The sequence below is a fragment of the Lissotriton vulgaris genome, chromosome 10 (assembly GCF_964263255.1).
Source record: "Lissotriton vulgaris chromosome 10, aLisVul1.2, whole genome shotgun sequence".
Lineage (NCBI taxonomy): Eukaryota > Metazoa > Chordata > Amphibia > Caudata > Salamandridae > Lissotriton > Lissotriton vulgaris.
Window position 1 is genome coordinate 385,666,988 of NC_141698.1, and position 20,690 is coordinate 385,687,677.

Here is a 20,690-nt window from a genome sequence, read left to right on the forward strand (position 1 = left end):
CACCTACTGCCTCAAATATATTACATATTTTTCTAACACAAATCTCTTTTTTATGCAAAATAAAAGCAGATATTCAATAGCCAACAACACTTTTGAAATATCTCTAAAATGCATTTAAAATGTGCATGTATGACTGAATGGGTGGATAAGAGTGTATAATAATTACTGATTGGGTGCATAAGTGCAAGTACAAGCAACTGAATCACTATATCAGTATCTGTCTGAGTCAACGAATGGATGTATAAATTAGTCTATGAGGAAGTTATTTGGTGCATCGGTTGCTGTTTGTATAACTAAAAGCGTGGACCAGTGCATGTACGAGTGACTGACTAAGTGCATCAATGCATATTTTCTGAGTAAATGTGTGAATGAGTGCATAAGTCAGTTTCTTAGTCTGTTTCTCACTGTATGCATCAGTGTTTAAGTGCGTCTGTCACGGGATGCATCAATGAGTGACTGGGTTTGTGAGTGGGTGTGTAAGTGTCTAACTGGGACTCTCAGTGGGTGTGTCAGTCGTTTACTTCTTCTGTGAGTCACTGTGTCAGTATCTGAGTGGGTTTGTCACTGGGTGTCTGAGTGTCTGAGTGGTTCCTTGAGTGGGTGCATCAGTGTCGGAGTGAGTCTGTGAAGGAGTGCTTTAGTGTCAGGCTGGGTCCGCTTGTGAATGCATTCATATCTAAAGAAGTCAGTGAAACAACTTTGTTGTCCCTGTTACTTGCAAATGCGTCTGTGTCTGACTGGGTTTGAGAATGAGTGCACCCGTGCCTCAGAAGCTCTCTGAAGGGATGTGTCAGTGTCTGGGTGGGTTTGTGAGTGGATGCATCAGTGTCAGAGTGGGTCTGTGACCTCCTGCACCAGTCTCCGAATGAGTCTAGGAGACGGTACATCAGTGTCTGAGTGGGTCTGTGAGTGGGCATGTCAGTGTTTTAATAAGTATTTGAGGGGATGCATGACTCTCTGAATAGGTCTGTGATGAGTATGTCAGTATCCAAGCAGGTCTGTGAATGGGTGTATCAGTGTCTGAATAGGTCTGTGAATGGATGTATTGGTGTCTGACTATGTCTGTCACTGGGTGTGTTAGTATCTGAGTGGGTATCTGAGTGGGTGTCTCAGTGCTTGATTAGATCTGTGAGTTGGTGTATCAGAGTCTCAGTGGGTCTGTGACTGGGTATATCAGTCTCCGAGTGGGTTTGTGAGTGTGTGCATCAGTATCTGAATGGGTCAGTAAGCGGGTACATCAGTTACCGACTGGGTCAATAAGTGAGTGTCAGTATCTAATTGGGACTTCAAATGCGTCTGTCAATGTTTGAGCCTTTATGTGAGTAGATATGTCAATATCTGGGTGGGTCTGTCACTAAGAGCATCACTGGTTGAGTATATCTGTGAGTGGATGTGTCTGTGTCTCAGTGGGTCTGTGGCTGGCTGTGTCACTGTCTAAGTGGGCCTGTGAGTTGGTGTGTCCCTGTTTGACTTAGTGAGTGAAGGGATGGATGACTGCCTGAGTGGGTCTGCGAATGAGTACGTCGGTATTTGACTACATCTTTGAATGGGTGCATCAGTGTCGGAATGGGTATCTGATTGGTTGCATCAGTGACTAAATGCATCTATGACTGGGTGCATCATTGTCTGACTGGGCCTGTTAATGAATGAGTCAGTCTGAAACGAGGTCTGTCACTGAGTGTGCTAGTATGTGAGTGGGTCTCTAACTGGGTATATTTATTTATTTATTTTGCGGTTTTTATAGAGCGCAACACTCATCCCGAGGGATATCACGGCGCTTATGCAGATAGCAACTACTGATGGCGGATGCTAAGAAGCTAGAGTTTGGGGAAGAGGTGGGTTTTGCAGTTTTTTTCGAAACTGGAGGTAGTTTGTGGTATGTCTCAGGTCGGTGGGGAGCTCATTCCACCTTTTTGCTGCCAAGTAGGAAAAAGAGCGACCACCTGTTCTAGCTTTGTAGATGCGTTTGGTCTTGGCCAAAGCTGATTGGCCAGAGCATAAGTTCCTAGTGGGAACATAAAATTCAATCTTCCCTTGAAGAATTGTGGGTCCAGTTTTGTGTAGAGCCCTGTGGGCATGGCTAAGCAATTTAAAGGCAGCCCTCTGACGCATCAGTAGCCAATGGAGTATCTTCAAGCATTCTGATGCCGAGTCTAGTTTGCCCTTATTGCGGATGAGTTTAGCCGCCAGATTTTGCAAAACGTGCAGGCGAGAGAACAGATGTTCATTCATCCCTACAAACAGCGCATTGCCGTAGTCAAGGCGACTGACCAGTAGGGCCTGTGTGACTGAGCGTCTGCAATCCAGGGGTATCCATGGGAATATCCTGGCTAGGAGTTTTAGAATGGCAAAGCCCTTGCCACAAAGGGATCGAACATGATCCTTCATGTACAAGACATTGTCCATGATAATTCCCAGGTTCCTGGCATGTTGCTTAGGAGTGGGGGCCAAACCCAGTGAAGGTGGCCACCATGTGGCATCCCATATACGTTTGGCACCACCGAATAGCAGAATCTCTGACTTACCTGCATTCAGCTTTAGGCAGTGGTCATGCATCCACTGGGCCATTTCGGAGAGGCAGTCATGTAGCTTGGTTTTGGTTATATCAGGCCCTTCGTCCATGGTCACCATCAGCTGCGTGTCATCTGCATAAGAGCATATCTGTGTTTGAGTAGATCTGTGGGTGGGTTTTTCAGTGTCTCAGTGGGGTTTTTACTGGGCGTGTCAGTGTCTATGTGGGTCTGTGAGTGGGTGTGTGAGTGTCTCACTGGGTCTGTCAGTGGGTAAGTTGGTGCATAAGTAACTGACTGGGTCTGCGAGTGGGTGTGTCAGTGTCTTACTGGGAAGGGGAAAGGGTGTGTCAGTGTTTGAGTCAATATGTGAGTGGGTATGTTAGTGTCTGAGTGGGTCTGTCACTGGGAGCGTCAGTGTCAGAGTACATGTGTGATTGATGTGTCACTGATATATGTGATGACTTTGCAAAGGTAATCACGAGGTTGTCGCAAAAATCATGACTGTGTTTATAAAGAGAATTTTAGTCTCATACTTACTATGTTTATCACCCTTCACTCTTCATTATTGGGTCAGGGTACCTCTATCCTCAACCCTTGCAGCTGTTTCAGTTATTTTTTACTGTGCCCCACGACCGTGTACTGGTCAAAGAAATGGCAGTTGCAACTTTATATTTTTTTTGGAAGGAAAAGGTCAGGTTACTAGCATTAATGTCTGTTGAGTAAACTAGACGCTATTTAAATCAATAATTCTACCAGATATTCATTGTTCAAATTATTTATTTATATTTCATCTTTTGGTTTTTATCTTTTTTTTTTATGACCCTTTTTTCTGTTCTTTCATATGTACAAATAGTAATGTTTTTTAGTTATTTTTAAACACATTTTTTTACATATAATACATTTTGAATACTGTACAATAGAAAATATTTAAAACATTCAACAATACGCAGAGATTATTCCTTTCAACGCGTTTCGGCCGTTCGCCTTTCTCAGGAATTCTGCATATTTCTTTTCTTAATCAATAGAAGCTGAATATTTTCGTAGCTGCACAATTTGGACGTGATTTTTATTCAGTTGTTGGAGGAATGAAGTTCTATATAGGTATGGATAGGTTCAGGATAACGATACTGTATATGCTTTGCAGCTCCAAGAATGGTTCTTCTTAAACCCCTTAGCGGTGACACTTCATTATTAATTTTGCCTCTTATCACCTTGTGTTTAGCCTCTGCGATATCTTCTCACTACTTTAGTTTGTTTATGTAATATTCTTTAACTGGTGTTCTTCCTATAGATGCAGTAGTTAGGCTTCTGCTCTGTTTGTATGGCGGCGCCAAGGCTTGGGGATGGAAACTCATGTTTTATCTCTTTGGAGTATTCTGGCTCAAGTGTTTTAGTCCGGGCATTCCCTCGTGCTTCTCCAGCTGTTGCGCTCGATAATTACTGTGCCCCACGACCGTGTACTGGTCAAAGAAATGGCAGTTGCAACTTTATAGACAGGGTGCAGATAGTCAATCACACCATTTTGCTTGGTGTGCACCTTCGACAATATTTGCGGAGTCACTGCAAAATAACCACTACCAGAGATATATCTAAGATTTTCCTCTTAAATGTCACAGTAAGTATTGAACAGAATTACACTAAGTAAGAAAAAGGGCACTTCCTTGAACCAACAACTACCTCACTGCCAAATTTGGTGTAAGTTCTTTCAGCGTTTCGGGCTGTAGGTGTGGCTAAAATTTCGTATGGGAATTAACATTACACATGAACACATATTTTGCACCCCTATTTCTTGATCCACAATACACGCATACCCCGAAACTTCCCATGACACACAGAACCACCTTGGGAAATTTCATGAAGGTTGGTCAAACAACTCTAAAGTTATAGGCAAGTAAAAGAAAATGTATATGGAAACATGGTCCTGATGATAACTACCTATAGATATAAAAATAGATATAGATATATAGATATAGAGACTGTTAGACCTGTCTGGCTTTTTGACGTAGTCCCTCCTCATTATTATTTATTTTGTCCCCTTTTTGCCCCTCATACCCTTGATAATTTTTTGTCTACTGACTTTTTGTAGGTGTTGGCCAGGGGGATAGGTGTTCTTTCTCCCCCTCATAAACTTTTACCTCAGGCCCAGAGGCCTGTTCTGACAGGAAAGTTGGCACCACCTAAAATGGTGGCCACCAACTGCCCTAACTGTCACACACAGAACTTGGCCATAGCCTAGAATAGGGCATTCTAGAACCTTCTGGTCCATTCTGGACCACTGAAGGGCAGCCTATATAAGGCGGAATGCAGGGCAGCCATTTTGTCTACCTGTGGAAGTCAGCTGGAGGACAGGCTGTAGCTAAGGGTGGGAAAAGGTTAGATATAGGGTTGACCTCCTGGACTGGGAAGCTGCCTTACTGATCCACCCCACTACTCCCCTTTTGGTTACTTGTCCTGGCCCCGCTGTGGAGGGTTCCTGGAGACCCTGGGCGCCTAGCTTGCCCCTTGTCTAAATTATATAGGGGAAGTCTTCAGGAGAAGGAGACTGCAGTGCTGCGGTGCGCAGTCCTCTGCCCAGCAGATCGATTCTAGAGAGACTGTTGTAGAAGGACTCTCCTACGGAAAGGGGCTTATCCTGGTGCCCCCTCCCCTTGCTCTGCTTGTTATCCAAGTGCTGCCCGACTGCTGGAATCGTGCCCCCCTGGTGCCAAAACCCCCCCGTGTCCCTCCTCCTACCTGTGACAACGAGGGCTGGGGAAGCGGAGGCAGCGGGACCACAAGCTGTTCTGCACCTGGGTCGGCGTGTGAATGCTGAGGGAGCAGAAACGGTCATTCAACTAGCCGTTCTGTTCCTGCATCGGTGTGGGCGAGCGGCGTTGCTGTGGAGCTGTAATTGAGGGCTCTGAGGTGAGGAGCGGACTGCGTAAGCCCTTGTCAATTTCGGAGTGGGCGGAGGAGGAGGGCAGCGCCGATCGAACAGAGCGATCTCAGGCGGTGAGACACTCGCCTTTCGCGCATGTCCCATTGAGCTGCCGGGCTCCGTGAGGCGGAGCCGGATTAGAGGAGGCGGAAGCTGGCAGGCGGGTCTGGAAGCTGAGGAGCGCTTCACGCATGGTCAGGAGAACAGCGCGTCCTCTTCCCGTGTGAGGAGAGCGGAGGAAGAGTGCCGGAAGTCCCACGGCGGCAGCGGCGTCTAGGAGCTTCTCTCCCCTGCTCGAGCGCCACACAGGGAGGCTGGCGTGAGCGGGAGGGGAGGCATAGGAAGCATAAACGCGGCGAAGGCAATTAAGTGAAATCTACCTCTCTGGTCGCTAGTGTCACGTAGAGGAGAGCTGGGGGGGCCCAGAAGCTGGGTATCTCGCCAGCGCGTGGCTCTCTCCTGCTCACTATTTTTCCTTCACCCTCTGGCGCAGCAAGAATACCACCGCCTGGTATATCACAAGTAAGGAGGTGGTTATAGGGGGAAGTGCCTGCTACGAGGGAAACTGGGGTTCTTGCTAGATACCTCACCAGTGAGTACATTGAGACACTGTCCCCAGGAGTACAGGGTCCATAAGGTAGCCCAGGCAGGGCTCAATTAACTGCTGATTTAAGTGGTGCTTAATCAACTGCTTTTAAAGAGGTTCAGTAGAAAAACTGTACTGTTACCCATGTAAAGGAAAGCGTTGCTCTGATTGGATTTAAGTGCTGTTCTTGCTAAATTTTAAAAGTGATGACATATGGTAATTAATTGATAACCTGTGCAGCAGTTTAACAGTGTTATTGATATTTATAGAACCAAGTGTAGAGTACAGGCTATATTTTAACTGGCCTTTGGAAGAGTAAGTGTTACATGCCAGTCAGGGTTATGGTGTGTGACTAAACATAAAGTACTGTATATACTGAATGCAAAAGTGTGATAAAAGCTCAAGAGTATAGTAACTGCTTTCAAGACAAGTTGATAATTTGCTAGTAATTTAAGTGGTATAATTGCTGATACTAAAGTGACCTGAAATGTTCTAAGTTATTTATATTGAGAGAACAAAGAGAATATTATTTTTATAAAGCAGTACGTATTTTTCCACATTTTTGGTGTAGTGTTTTCTTTTTGAGTGCTATTGCGTGGAATTACTTTTGGGTGGTCTGCAACCTTTACACTGTGCCTCTGAAATGCTAGTCTTGCCCTAGGCCAGGCTACCCCAGTTCCAACAGAGACACATAGTGATTGAACTAAATATAGGTACTACACAGTGTGGTTATAGTTATGCCAGCATTTTCAAAGAAAGAGCATTTTTGTTTTGATAATTATTTTGGTGTTGTTTAATAAATCTACCTAAAACCTTCCAAAAAAGAGTTCACCCGCCCAGGCTCCTTCCTGGTAAGTTTTGCAGTGATCCATTAACCAAGAGCCAAGAAAAATATGTGTGGTGCTCCCAAAATGTTTATTTCCCATGTTAACTCCCATGGGAAACGCTGCTGTCCAATAAGGAAAGAAATAACTGCTGAATGGAATTATTTCAAATCTGCAAAAAAGTTGGAACTTTACTCAGAAAGTGTTATTTTTGTGATTTGTTGTAATTGAGTTAATCGCCACGTTGACAATTTATTAAAATCTTCCAAGGCCAGCAAAACATGTAACATCCCGCGTTGGTTTGATCATGCTTGTTCGAGGGCGCACAAAAACCTCAAACTCAAAAGCGAAACAGCTCGGTTTTCTGGAAGGTAATCAACACCCCATATTTCCAGGACCCAGGAGCACCGAAAATATTAAATACCATCTTACCCCAACAATGGCAGTCTCACTTTCAGAGCCTCTATAACTTCACTGGACCACTACTTACCCAGCGCGAAGGATCAAGGCAAAGACCCAACACAAAATTCGACTTTTTTCTGGAAGAGGTAAAATCCGCAATAATTGGTCTCAGCAAGAACAAAGCGCCAGGTTCCGATAGCATACCCCCTGATCTGTATCTGAGCAACATTGATCTCTGGGCCCCACTGCTCACAAGGGTACTGAACGAGGCCTTGGTGGCAGAGCTGCCTCGTTCCTGGTCAACAGCAACCATAGTCCCGATTTACAAGAAAGGGAATCGCGATGACCCACAGTGTTATCGCCCAATATCCCTCATAGATGTAACGGCAAAGGTTCTGGGCCATGTCATCTTACATCACTTGCAGGAATGGGCAGAGGAGAACCAGATTTTGACAGACATTCAATATGGTTTCAGGGAGGGCAGATCCACCACGGACCAATGCTTGAACCTGTACCTCCTGACAGCAAAATATACCATCGCTAGCAGGGGGTCAATATATATGGGGTTCATGGACCTCTCTGCGGCCTTTGACCGGGTGAATAGAGAAAAACTTTGGGCCCTGTTAACAAATCTAGGAGTGGATCAATCCCCGGTAGACGTCCTAAAAAACTTACATTGGAATACATCTGCAAGTGTAAGATACAACCAAGAAGGAAGTAGGACTGATTCTTTTCCATGTACCAGTGGAGTCAGGCAGGGTTGTATTTTAGCACCCTTCCTATTTTCCATATATATTAATCTCCTGGACAAAGAACTCTTGAAACTACAAGTAGATTCACCCCAAATCGGCCATCGAGCTGTGCCGGTATTACTTTATGCCGACGACGCGGTACTGTTAGCCAGAACTCCATTGGGCCTAAAAAAATTGATTGATGGCTTTGTCAACTTTATGGCCAACCTTGATCTGTCAACAAACCTGGAAAAATCTTATATCATGTCCACAGGAGTAAAGGGAAAAGGGACTTTTACTTATAAGATTGGTTCACATAAAATCGACCAGGTTAAGATCTTTTCATATCTTGGTGTATTATTTGACGATCAATGGACCTTTAACAATCTGGCACAGAAACATGCAACAAAGCTGGCGTCATCAGCAGGGGCCATCATGGCCTATGGGATAAGGCTGGGCAGATGGTCACCAGAGCAAATCCTTAATTTGTACAGGTCAATATGTTGTGCTAAGGTCACCTATGCAGCAGAAGTATGGGGTTTCATGGACAAGAAATTGCTACAAATTCAGGTAGAAGAAAATACATTATTTAGAAGAATCTTGAAACTGCCGCAAAGCACCCCGGCATACATCATCCATAAGGAATTGGGAGAACCTTTTATTGAGGACCGGATAAAAATCAAACCCCTCCTGGCTTGGGTTAAGATTTGGGTCAACCCAGAAGCGGGTCTGACTAGATTGATTATAAAAGATTGTCTACAACGTGACAAAGGGGACCTGATACCATGGCTGAAGTATAGAAAAGACTCCATGGCGGCAATTGGATGCATAAACTTTTTTATTGATCCAGATTCCTTCACTGCAAAGGACAAGACAATTTTAAAGAAACTTTATTCAGAGTGGTCTCTCATCACTAGGGCTGAGAAGGAAAGTTGTAAGTCCACTATTGCAACTTATTGCCAATTGACTGAAAAGCAAGGATTGGAACCGTACTTGAGAGTCATGTATAATGCCCAGGATCGTTATTACATGACGCGTTTTAGATTGAACATGCTTCACCATTTACTAGCTGTCCCCTCCGGTTTCACTCTTACAGTTGGGGAGAAGGGTACCTGCGGCTGCGACACTAGGTCTCCGCAGGATACCCTTCACTTTGTTTTGTTATGCCCCTTTTATTCGGTCCCAAGACGTAAATTTTTAGTACAGCTTTTAAAAGAAACTAAATTCAGACAAGCGAAATTGGCCCTTAAATTCTTGCAGGAAGCCGCAGATGCCTATACATTATTGTACTGTAAGTTTTATTCGATTGGCATTGAGGCTAAGAAATACTAGAGAGATAATGGACTGCAATTCCCCATAACCAAGCACTTTAATAACCCTCTTTCCACGCTATATGAACTGTGTATTTTTTTCTTTTAACTACATTTTTTAACTTACGTGTATTTAAATTGTATTTTTATGTACTTTTTTAAATGTTGTGCTTTTATGGTGTCTTTTAAAGTACCGAATAAAGTTTATTGAATATTGAATATTGAATATTGAGTTAATGAATTTTCAAGAAATTCACATTTAAGAGGTGCTTCGGAATCTGATTGGCAGCAATTCAGATACAAATGTTGCCTCACGAATTTGACTCACGAATTCACCATCGCGCTAGCGCTTGGCAGCAAGGAAGGCTGCTACAAGCGTGTTCCTGTATTTCTATATAAAAATTGCTTTTAGATCGTTTTTTAAATACTTCTACATAGTGTAAAGATTTACTTGTTGTGTGCTGTGCTCGCTCACTCCCCGGTCCACCGCAGCTTCTAGCGCTGTTTGATGTGGAGGGAGGCAAGCAGCACTACTTCCTGGTTGCTCCTTTGGAGGCGGCCATACTTGGTGGGTTGACGCGCTAGTCTCCCACTCCGCCCTGATTACTAAATGGCTGGCCTGAAGCGCGCTCGTAATTGACTCACGAATTCACCATCGCGCTAGCGCTTGGCAGCAAGGAAGGCTGCTACAAGCGTGTTCCTGTATTTCTATATAAAAATTGCTTTTAGATCGTTTTTTAAATACTTCTACATAGTGTAAAGATTTACTTGTTGTGTGCTGTGCTCGCTCACTCCCCGGTCCACCGCAGCTTCTAGCGCTGTTTGATGTGGAGGGAGGCAAGCAGCACTACTTCCTGGTTGCTCCTTTGGAGGCGGCCATACTTGGTGGGTTGACGCGCTAGTCTCCCACTCCGCCCTGATTACTAAAGGGCTGGCCTGAAGCGCGCTCGTAATTGACTCACGAATTCACCATCGCGCTAGCGCTTGGCAGCAAGGAAGGCTGCTACAAGCGTGTTCCTGTATTTCTATATAAAAATTGCTTTTAGATCGTTTTTTAAATACTTCTACATAGTGTAAAGATTTACTTGTTGTGTGCTGTGCTCGCTCACTCCCCGGTCCACCGCAGCTTCTAGCGCTGTTTGATGTGGAGGGAGGCAAGCAGCACTACTTCCTGGTTGCTCCTTTGGAGGCGGCCATACTTGGTGGGTTGACGCGCTAGTCTCCCACTCTGCCCAACCTACTTAGTCCCTTGCTCATTCGCGCAGCGGTGACGCGCAGCGGTAGCGCCGTAGACGCGCCGGAGAGGCGCCAGAGAGAAGCCAGTCTGCGCCAGTCCGCGTCCAGACGCTTCCTGCGACCTGCGATAAGATCTGCCTATCATGGCTGGGGCGGCGTCCATGATGGTGTATGACAGTTCCACACTCCATGCCCTACGTAATGCTACTAGCCCGGCCTGTGATCACCTGGTTCTGCCTACTTTCTCAGATTTCATTTGTAAAAACTGTAACTGGACTCCCTCAATTCGCGTCAACCGACGCCCATTTTCCGTTCAGGAGTGGAGAATGTTCCTACTAAACTGTAGGTCTTTTAATAAACACCAAATCGAATTACGTTTATTGATTGAGGAGCTTAATCCCCACGCCCTTTTCTTAACAGAAACCTGGCTTCAGGCAGACAACGATCCGGCCATTGTCGGAGCCATCCCTCCAGGATTCACTCTTAAGAGACTGGACCGCCAAATTGGGAGAGGCGGTGGATTGGCTATTGTTTATCGGAACAATTACAAGTGCCGTACCACCCCTTTCATGTCATCGACCTGCGAAAGCCTTCAATTTTCGCTAGAACTCTCCCCCACCACCACCTTCTCTGGCATTCTCATCTATCGTCCTCCCGGCGCCCTCACTGATTTTATTACTAAGATCACCGAGTTGGCTGCCAGTGTCATTTTATCCTCACCTAATCTTACCCTGTTGGGGGACCTCAACCTGCACTTTGATGATCCTCTCGACAATGCCGCTAACTCGCTCCGTGCCAATCTTCAAGCATTGGACCTCTATCAAAAGGGTTTCCATGTCACGCACAATAGAGGCCATCTGCTCGACACGGTCTTTAGTAATATCAATGACATCACAGTGGAGCCCCCTATCCCTCTACCTTGGACGGATCATTTTGTGATACCTTTCATCTGGCGCACTAATACCCTCCCCTCTGCCTACTGTCTTGCCAAACACCAAGCTAGGAGATGGTCTTCTCTCTCTCTCCCTGCATGGGAAGCTGCTTTGGCCAGAGACCCTCCGGGGAAGGTGACGCATGCCAACATAGCAGCTAACAATTATGACGGCTGGATCACCTCTACACTTGATTCGGTCCTTCCTGCTCAAAATAATAATCTCACAAAAACACCAAAACCAGCCCCATGGTATACCCCCGCACTTAGGAGTATGAAATTAGCTTGTCGTAAGCTGGAGAGAGCCTGGAGACAGGACTATTCCCAAACTAAGAAGGATGAATATAGAGCCAATATTAGGCTATACAAACAGGAGCTAAAAGTAGCTCAAACCTCCTTCTACGACAGCAGAATTCAAGCAGCAGCCAATGCCCCTAGGGAAATTTTTAAAATTGTGAAATCCCTTGTCTCCCCCCCAGTTGAATGCCCCGATATTGAGGGCGCTCAAAACCGCTGCAATGATCTGGCTAACTTCTTTTCTCAAAAGATTCTTACAATCTACTCCTCATTTGACTCTAACAACGAGCTGGAACCCTCCACTCCCCCAACCTTTGATGCCTTGACTTCTTGCAGGCTAGACACTATTCCTCCCTTGGACGCCCCAGCACTGGATAAACTGACTGTTAAAGTCACCTCTGGCTCTCCCAATGATCCAGCGCCCCCAAACACTCTCAAACTGGCGATGGATATGATCCGCCCTATTATTCTGGATGTCCTTAACACCTCCATCTCCTCCAACTCCGTGCCCCCGCCATGGAAGTGCGCAATGGTTAGAGCGCTGCTAAAAAAGCCCAATCTTGACCAAAGTAATTTAGCAAACTACCGTCCCATCTCCTTGCTCCCCTGGTTGAGCAAACTGCTTGAGAGGCACGTAAACAACATTCTAACGAACTATCTGGAGTCAAACAGTCTCCTGCGTGCCTCTCAGACAGGGTTCCGTCCGCAACATGGGACGGAAACTGCGCTTCTAGCGGTTACGGAAGAAGCAAGAGCTGTGCTGGACCAGGGTGGGAGAGTCGCCATTATTTTATTGGACCTGAGTGCCGCGTTCGACACGGTGAACCATGTCACGTTGTTGCAACGACTAACGGACATGGGCGTGTCGGGCGCGGCCCTGGAATGGCTGACGTCTTTCCTGACCGACCGGTTCTTCCAGGTCTTTGAGGGTGAGGCAGTATCATCTAAACATTCTCTCAGGTGTGGGGTTCCTCAGGGCTCCTCCCTGAGCCCCACCTTGTTTAATGTTTATATGGAGCCTCTAGACAGGATAGTCCAACCCTTCGGTGTGCGTATTGTCACCTACGCGGACGATACCCAACTGGTGGTCTCTTTAGACCACGCGGAGGGTTCGTCCCACACCTTAGGTCCCTGTCTAGAGGCGGTCGCCAGATGGATGCATTCCTCCTGTTTAAAACTCAATGGAGAGAAAACAGATGTTATTCTGTTGGGGAATTCTCCCCCCTCTGTTTTTACATCCATCTGGCCACCATGTCTGGGTGAGCCCCCGACTCCCAAGCCCCAGATAAAGAGCCTGGGGATCTGGCTCGACCCAGCCTTGAATTTCTCAGTACAAGCCACTAAGATTGCAGCCACCTGTTTTGGGTTGATGAGGATGCTGCGGAAGGTGCTCCCTTTGCTTCCTTTTCAGGCCAGGAGGATTCTTGTCCAGGCCCTGATACTGTCGCGCCTGGACTATGGGAACTCTCTTTTTTTGGGAGCCCCCTCCTTTGTCATCCAAAAGCTCCAAGTCACCCAAAACAGTGCGGCCCGCCTCCTCTACAATCTTCCTCGCCGACAGTCAGCCAGGGATGCCTTAAGAGAACTCCATTGGCTCCCTATCGCGGCGAGAGTGCAATTCAAATCTATGTGTATTCTACACAAGGCCTTCCATCACACTGGTCCCGCAATTCTGCAGACTTTGGCCACCCCCTACGTGCCTGGGCGTTCTCTCCGTTCTGGCTCCCTTCAGCTGGCCACCTCCGTCAGAGTCAAGAAGGCTCGATGGGGTGGTCGCTCCTTTTCACATAACGCGGCCAGGCTCTGGAACGCCCTCCCCCTATCTCTTCGGGAAATCACGAACCATTTTGCTTTTAGGAAAATCCTTAAAACACACCTGTATGCAAAAGCACACTGATCTGCCCTGCGCACGCGATAATAAAGAGTAAGTCATGAGCGCTACGAGGCCTCCGGGTAGATAGCGCTATACAAGTGTAATTTAATAATAATAATAATAATAATTGCAGCTGCCAATATGGAACTTGTGGACTTGAACCCTGTGTCCTGTAAATTCTTTAAAAATAATATTTAAGGAGGTAAGTTAATGGGCACTTTGAGCCCTGGCATTCCTGGAGGAACCTTTCTTTCCCCAGGGGTAAGGACCTAGCATGCCCCCCCCCTCTGGTGGATTACCACAGAACTTCCTCTCAATCTTCGACACCATCCTACTGCAGTACCTTGCAAGCTTCCTTGGGGGAGCTTGAATGGTGGCACAATACCATGGGTGTTAAACTTGAGCTCTGGTACCGAGGTAGTACATATATATTACAAAATATTTATCAAATACAATTTATGAAAACAAACATTCGCTCGAGCTTGCAGGGGATCGGTGTCTTTGGGGGGGTTGGGCCTACTTCACGTTGGGGGCTTACAGGAGCCTGGGCACAGGGCCTGGCCCAGAGCATGAGTGTTGTTATCAATGATGCCATTTAACATATCATGCGCGATGTAATATATGAGAACATTAGCAGTGTAATACCAAGGCACAATTTATTGGTAGCTCAGTAAACTATAACTTCTGGATTATCAAACATAAGGACTGGACTAGTCTTCTATTCCATCAGACATTTCCCAGATGAGGTGGAGCTTTTGGAGCCGGGTTTCACAAGGGGAGAGCCGCTTCGGGTGTCTCTGCCACTTTCATGGTTCCCAAAGAGTAATTTCAGCAGACAAAAGAGGGTTCCAGAGAGACCAGGAAAGTGAGGGATGTGGAGAGTAGAATGCAAGTGAGTGAAAGATAGGCGAGCTTGAAGGGGAGAAAATGGATGGAGGGAAAGCAAAAGAAAACGAGGCTAGAAATAGAGCAGGGCTGGTTTGAACATCTTTGCCAGGCTGTCTTTGGGTTGCAAATGGCCCTGCTAAACATCTAGGCTGAGGATTATCAGACCTGAAACGACACTTCCTAATGAGGGCACAGGAGCATTTTTTTAACATAACCTTTATTTAGCTTACCTTAAATTCTTACTTTTTTAAATGTACTTATTTTCATTTAACAGAACAGTGTCATTCATGTATAACTGCAGTGAACCTTTTTCCTGCATGCATGAGACGCACAGGGAAGCAGAAGCTTGCGCAGGACATGTTTAATGTCTTCACTGCTGATGGCGTAGAACCTCTGCAGACTGTGTATAGATGGGTCTGTAATGACAACTGCAGCAAAACGCAATCCTGTTCTAAAAATGCACTAACCTACTGAGTAGTGAGTTCAGAGCCTTGTGAGTTTGTAATGACGGAACCTTTGTGGCTCTCGATGGACTCTGTAGAACTGTGACATAAGCATTGGAGCATAGTGAATTAAATGCAAGTTTAGAATGTTGAATTCACTGTGACACGCAGAAGTAGAAAGACGTGTTATTCTAACTTCTGTATGTGATATAGTCATTGGTGAGTGCCCGGGCTGGGGCGGACGCTACAATGAGGAGTCATGGACATATGCTTGCCAAGTGTGCTTGGAAGCATTCAAATATTCACCTTGCGCTACCCAGCTTCACAAATATGCTCGCACTATTTGATACAAAAACCACAGTTGATGGACAGAATGCAGAACAATGTCATACATTCACCCCAGTACAACGATCTGGGCCTAAATCCATCGTTTTTTTGCACTCCACACCACCCCAGTTCAGACATGGCCATATGCAAATCAGTCTGACCCTGTGCCTCATGGGAACAGTCCAGCCCGAACTGCCAAGCCATGCCTTCCTTGGACCGGAAACAAGCTTCCGAGGACCGGTTTCTGGCATTCCAGCCGTCTTCAGCCCGGCTTGCTTTTGTACTGCACTATTTGATGGCATCACAATCCTTGACTGTTTTGAGGAGTCAATTTAACTTAAATAGGGCAATATGACATACAACCATCTTAACCGTGTACATATTGTGCAATCAATTAACAACACTAAATTGGATTATGCTCCCTAGTAAATACATTTTTTCTGGCACTTCCAAGAATTCATGAATGAATGTGTATTGTTGTGTGGTTAAATAATATACGATTGTTGACTCACTCTTACAGTGTTTTCTTAAGGTTTTTCAGTGCCCTGAGCAAGAAATATTTTGGCACTCCTGTCCTGAATGTTGACTCACTCTTACAGTGTTTTCTTTAGGTTTTTCAGTGCCCTGAGCAAGAAATATTTTGGGACTCCTGTATGAAAGAACTTTGATTTTATAACACTTTTTTTGTTAATTAAAGCCCTACGTTGCCTACAAATATTAAATTACAGCACAAGATTAAAATACAAAAACACCCCGAAAAGACCTAAAGAGAATCTTCACTTTCCCAAGGGGGGCACCTGGAAGGTGGGGGCCCTGGACCATTGCCCACTTTGCTGATGCCGTAATACGTCTCTGATAAAAACAAATATTTCACAATTATTTAAGAGAAGAAAAACAATATCGATATTAAAAAGGATGTTACTAGTGAGGAGGACAATGAAAGTAGATGGCCTTGAATTGCTGTTCAGATGCTGTTCATTCATTTCCCTGCACGTAAAGCTGGCTGCATTTTGCGTAGTTTTTCCCAATTCACCAGACAATAGCCCTCAGTGCCACATGAACGTTCTGCTCCGCTAGAATGTGCTGAGGCCGCAGGTTTCCTCCGGCGACTCTGAAGCCTGCTGACATCTGACACGAAGTGCTGGCTCAAAATCGATGGAGACAGACCTCAGAGTGCCAGAAATTGCTCTGGAGTGTAGCACGGCTGAAGCTGTTCAGGCTTGAGTGGTTGATTTGTAGTGAAGGCCCAGCAGCAAAGCGATGGATTCTCGTAAAAAGGAACAGGGGCATATTATTAAGCGGGAAAGGAAAACAAATCACTGTAAGGTTTCCTACTTAACTCTCTGAATATCCTTAGCAACTCCACAACATCTGTTAAAAAAACCTAAAAAAATCGTCCTTTGTTTGAGCCTCCAACAACGATAAGTGTGTGTATTTTTGTTTCTGGGGCTACAAGTATATGAAGAATGATACACTTGTTAATTTAATAGACACATCATTTTGTTATTTGTCTGTCAGAAGTGTCTATAACAAGTTCATAAAGCACACCTCTCAGTGTAAGCGGCTTCAGTTTTGAGAGCAAACCCTGCATCAGTGGCTATCACACATTTAACCAAACTCCCAGCATTGCACTATTGCCGAATGTTTACAGAAATGAGTAAATCAAAAACATGGGGCCTTATTTATGAAGGACTTGCGCCACTTTTACGTGACTTTTAAAATGGGAAAAAGACACGCACCGGTGGCGCAAGGCCTTCATAAATAAGGCCCATGGAATTTTGTCACCTCAGTTGGGTGTAGATTCACTCCTTTTAGAAGTTTACAAAACTATTCCAGGTTTTGACAGAAAATCGGCATCAGTTGCAGCTTTACCGGTGTAATCCCAAAACAGACTTGTGAATTCCATTTTGGCATGTGAGACAATGCACAGATATATTTTAAAAACAACAGAACATATACAAAGACACTTGATTACTGTATTGTTTTTTCTTCCCTGTGAAAAATACTTTCACCATCGGGAACCCCTTCCCGTACACACCTTATTTGTTTTAGAAGTTTTTTTTCCATTTAGGCACCAGGGAGGTGTGTTACCTCTTCCAGAGCAGTGGTCAGAAAATGTTTTATGAATACTCAAATAGATGTAGGTCTGTGGGTATGCACAATCTTACATATCTTTCATATCATATCCGTATTACACATCTTTCGACTTGGCATCCTCCAAGTATGCCCCTCTCTTTGCTTTTTTCTGAGGTTCCACTTCACTTCTCTCCTCTGTTCTCTTCCAGCTTAGTCCCTCCCGCCCCAATATATTTGTTTTGATATTTTCAAAGGTGACTTGCTGATTTGTGTGCTTTTCGATAGTTAAATGCATTTCTTAAAACAAGGGGGCATATTTACTAGAAAGTGGCAGAACGTGGCGTTAGTCTCCTTGGCTTAACGCTGAGCTCCGCCACTTTCAAAACGCAGGGCTGCACCGTATTTGCAAAGATACAATGCAGCTCTGTGTTTCCCCCTGTGCTGGCACTAATTTTAGCTACCTAGCACCAACACATACACCCTTGCACCATAGTGCAAGGGTGCCTGTGTTGTAGGGGAGGATTGTTTATGTGCAGGCGAGTGTCCCTTCCTGCACATAAACACTCTCTAAATTGCTTTTTGTAACTTTTGTGTGCTGCCTAATGCAGCACACACAGAAGTTGCAAACCGTCGTTTTTTTCATTGATTGTTGATGTGCTGGAAGGCACACCTGTCTGCACATAAACAATTAATGGCAATTGCTGTTTCTATGCATGCTGCACAATGCATCAGACATAGAAACAGCAAAAGGGAGGAGAAATTTAACATTTCTCCTCGTTGCCTGTTTATGACCAGGTTTTCCCTGGTCTTAATTTTGATGCTGCCCCATATTTACGCTGCCCTTGTAAATATGGGGTAGCATCAAATTTAATGGGTGTTGTGATGGAACGCCCATCACACCACACCCATTGCCCGTTCCTTTTATGCTAAGTATAGCATGAAAGGGGGCCTTATTTACAAGGCAGCTTTAAGACACTTCAGGTGACTTGACAATGCATTGTAAATAAGGCGAAGCCCATGTCGCCAAATTAATGTCACTGAAAGTGACTTTCCTGTAGCGATGGGGGCATGTAGATATGCCCCATGGTTTCATGTTGTATTGGTGTGTTAGGTGCACTGATCCCTCTCTGGGTTCCAGAACATTCCTATACTGCAGTGGCATGGCAAGGGGGTGGGGGTGGTCTGCCCCAGGTGGCACAAGTTTTGTGGGCTCTTACCTCCGGCCGTGAGGGCGGCAAGCACAGGGATTGCCTGCACCTCCGCTCTCACCTGGGGCCTTCACGGGTGGGAAAAGCAGGGACGGCCCGCCCAGCCGAAGGTCTGGCTACACCACAGCTATCCTGGTAGATTTATTAACAAAGAAACCTTCTTTAAATAAATATGTTTATCATTATAAAACCAAATTCTAATACATTGTCTAGAGATACAGTCAGGTATCAGGTACTGTGTGAATTGCCTTCAGTAAGTCAATAAATGGTATTCTCTAGAGGTAAAGGAGCTTATTTATGAGAGACTTGCATCACTTTTGCACCATGTAAAGTGATACATGTGTTACGTATGGCTCTCATAAAGGTTTATAAAGCCATGCAAAGCACACCCTGTGTGGCTTTCAGTGGCCTTATAAATTTTGAGTAAGTCGACGCAGCGCAAATCACTGCGTCACCTTACTCTGCTCACCAGATGCATTCAATGGGTGTTGCAGTCGGCTTCCCCATGCAACACCTATAAATTTTGCTGCTGCTCCAAATTTATGAAGTGATGTAAACCCAAGGAAGTGCGAAATCCATCCGTCTCCCAAGGTGAGGCGTAACAAGGAGAAATATGTTTATTCCTCATCATTTTTTCCTCTTTCCTTGTGTGCTGCATTCTGCCATACTGTTCAACCGTTAGGCTCCCTTCCATCTGCCTTTATGGTAATTGTAGCTGAAAGAGAGGGGGATAACCCACTTTCTTCTGTATTGAAGTCAACTCCATCTTAGATGGAGCACAGTCAAGCTTCTGTGTCCACCATGGTACCAGGTTTTCTTTCATCACTGTGATGAACTAACTGTGGGTGATCAAAGTTGAGGGATGTCTTGCTGTCCTTATCATATTGCATATCTCATCAGTGTTTGACACTGTATCTCATTCATTGGTAATACCTCAACTTGATGAGGCCAGCATGAGAGGCAAGGCACTTAATTGGCTAAGCTCCTTTCTGCCCAAATGTTCTTAGTCAGTTGTAATCCCTCCTTTCAAGTTTGCATTCCATAGTCTCTATTTTCAGGTGCCTCAGGGATTTTCCTTAAGCCCTTCTTTAGTTTACAACTATGGGCACCACAAGTAAGAATGGTCAGATCTTTCTATGTATAGTTAATGATGAAGGCTGACAATACTGAGATCATTCTGAGACAGCAAGGATACTCACGTACGTCACAAATTGATTTTCAGACATGTCTTTCTACATTAGTCCACTGGATAAACTGCTGAATTGTAACTGAAGAGGCTCTTCCATGATCAGGTCTCAAGACTGGTGGCCCTCTTTATTGGGGTATAAAAAGGGCTTGATTTGCAAAAGAATGTGTGCTGTGCCCGGGGGCGTGATTTAACGTGCAGCATAGATGGCTGCCTTTTACTGAGCTCCGCGACACTGCCGGTGTGGACGCTCATTTAAAATGAGATTCTGCTGATTTTTTTTATTCACCTCTAGCTATTGGAGAATAGCGGAACAGCAAGTGAACACTGGGGAGCATTTTCTTTTTGTTGGGTTCCACAATGCTTCCTCAAGTCTACCGTACATATTGGACCACTTCTGTGGAATAATCAAAAAATTGTGGCCAACATTGTTACTTTACTACAGCACATCATGTGAGGGTTATTACGCGTTAACAGATCCTCAGTGAAGGTAAGGTCAACTCTCCCCAAGGTACTGTGTACAGTAATTTTGATTGCTGTATATATTTATCACGTATAGTGGAAGGCTATTTTCCTCATAAGTGGATGCTTCAAAATGGCTACAGCTGTGTGGAACTTTCCCTCACTCTGGTATCAACACTGAAATGTAATTATTATATTCTACTCAAAACTGGCTGATTATTGAGTTGGAGGAATTTTAACCATGATAGTGGTTTGCTCTAGTGATCATTATTGCATATGCATCACAACATTACCAGGAGAAGATTTGGCCAACGCCTAAATAGGTCTATTCTTTGCTTCTACTAAGCTCCTCGCTGCCTTCATTTTGCTCACTATATCAAGTTTTCAACTTTTTGCTCTCAACATTAGGTGGATTTCTTTATTTCAGTTTGTGGCAGTTAGAAAGGACAATCCTCATTGTCTCGTACTTTATCTGCTGAT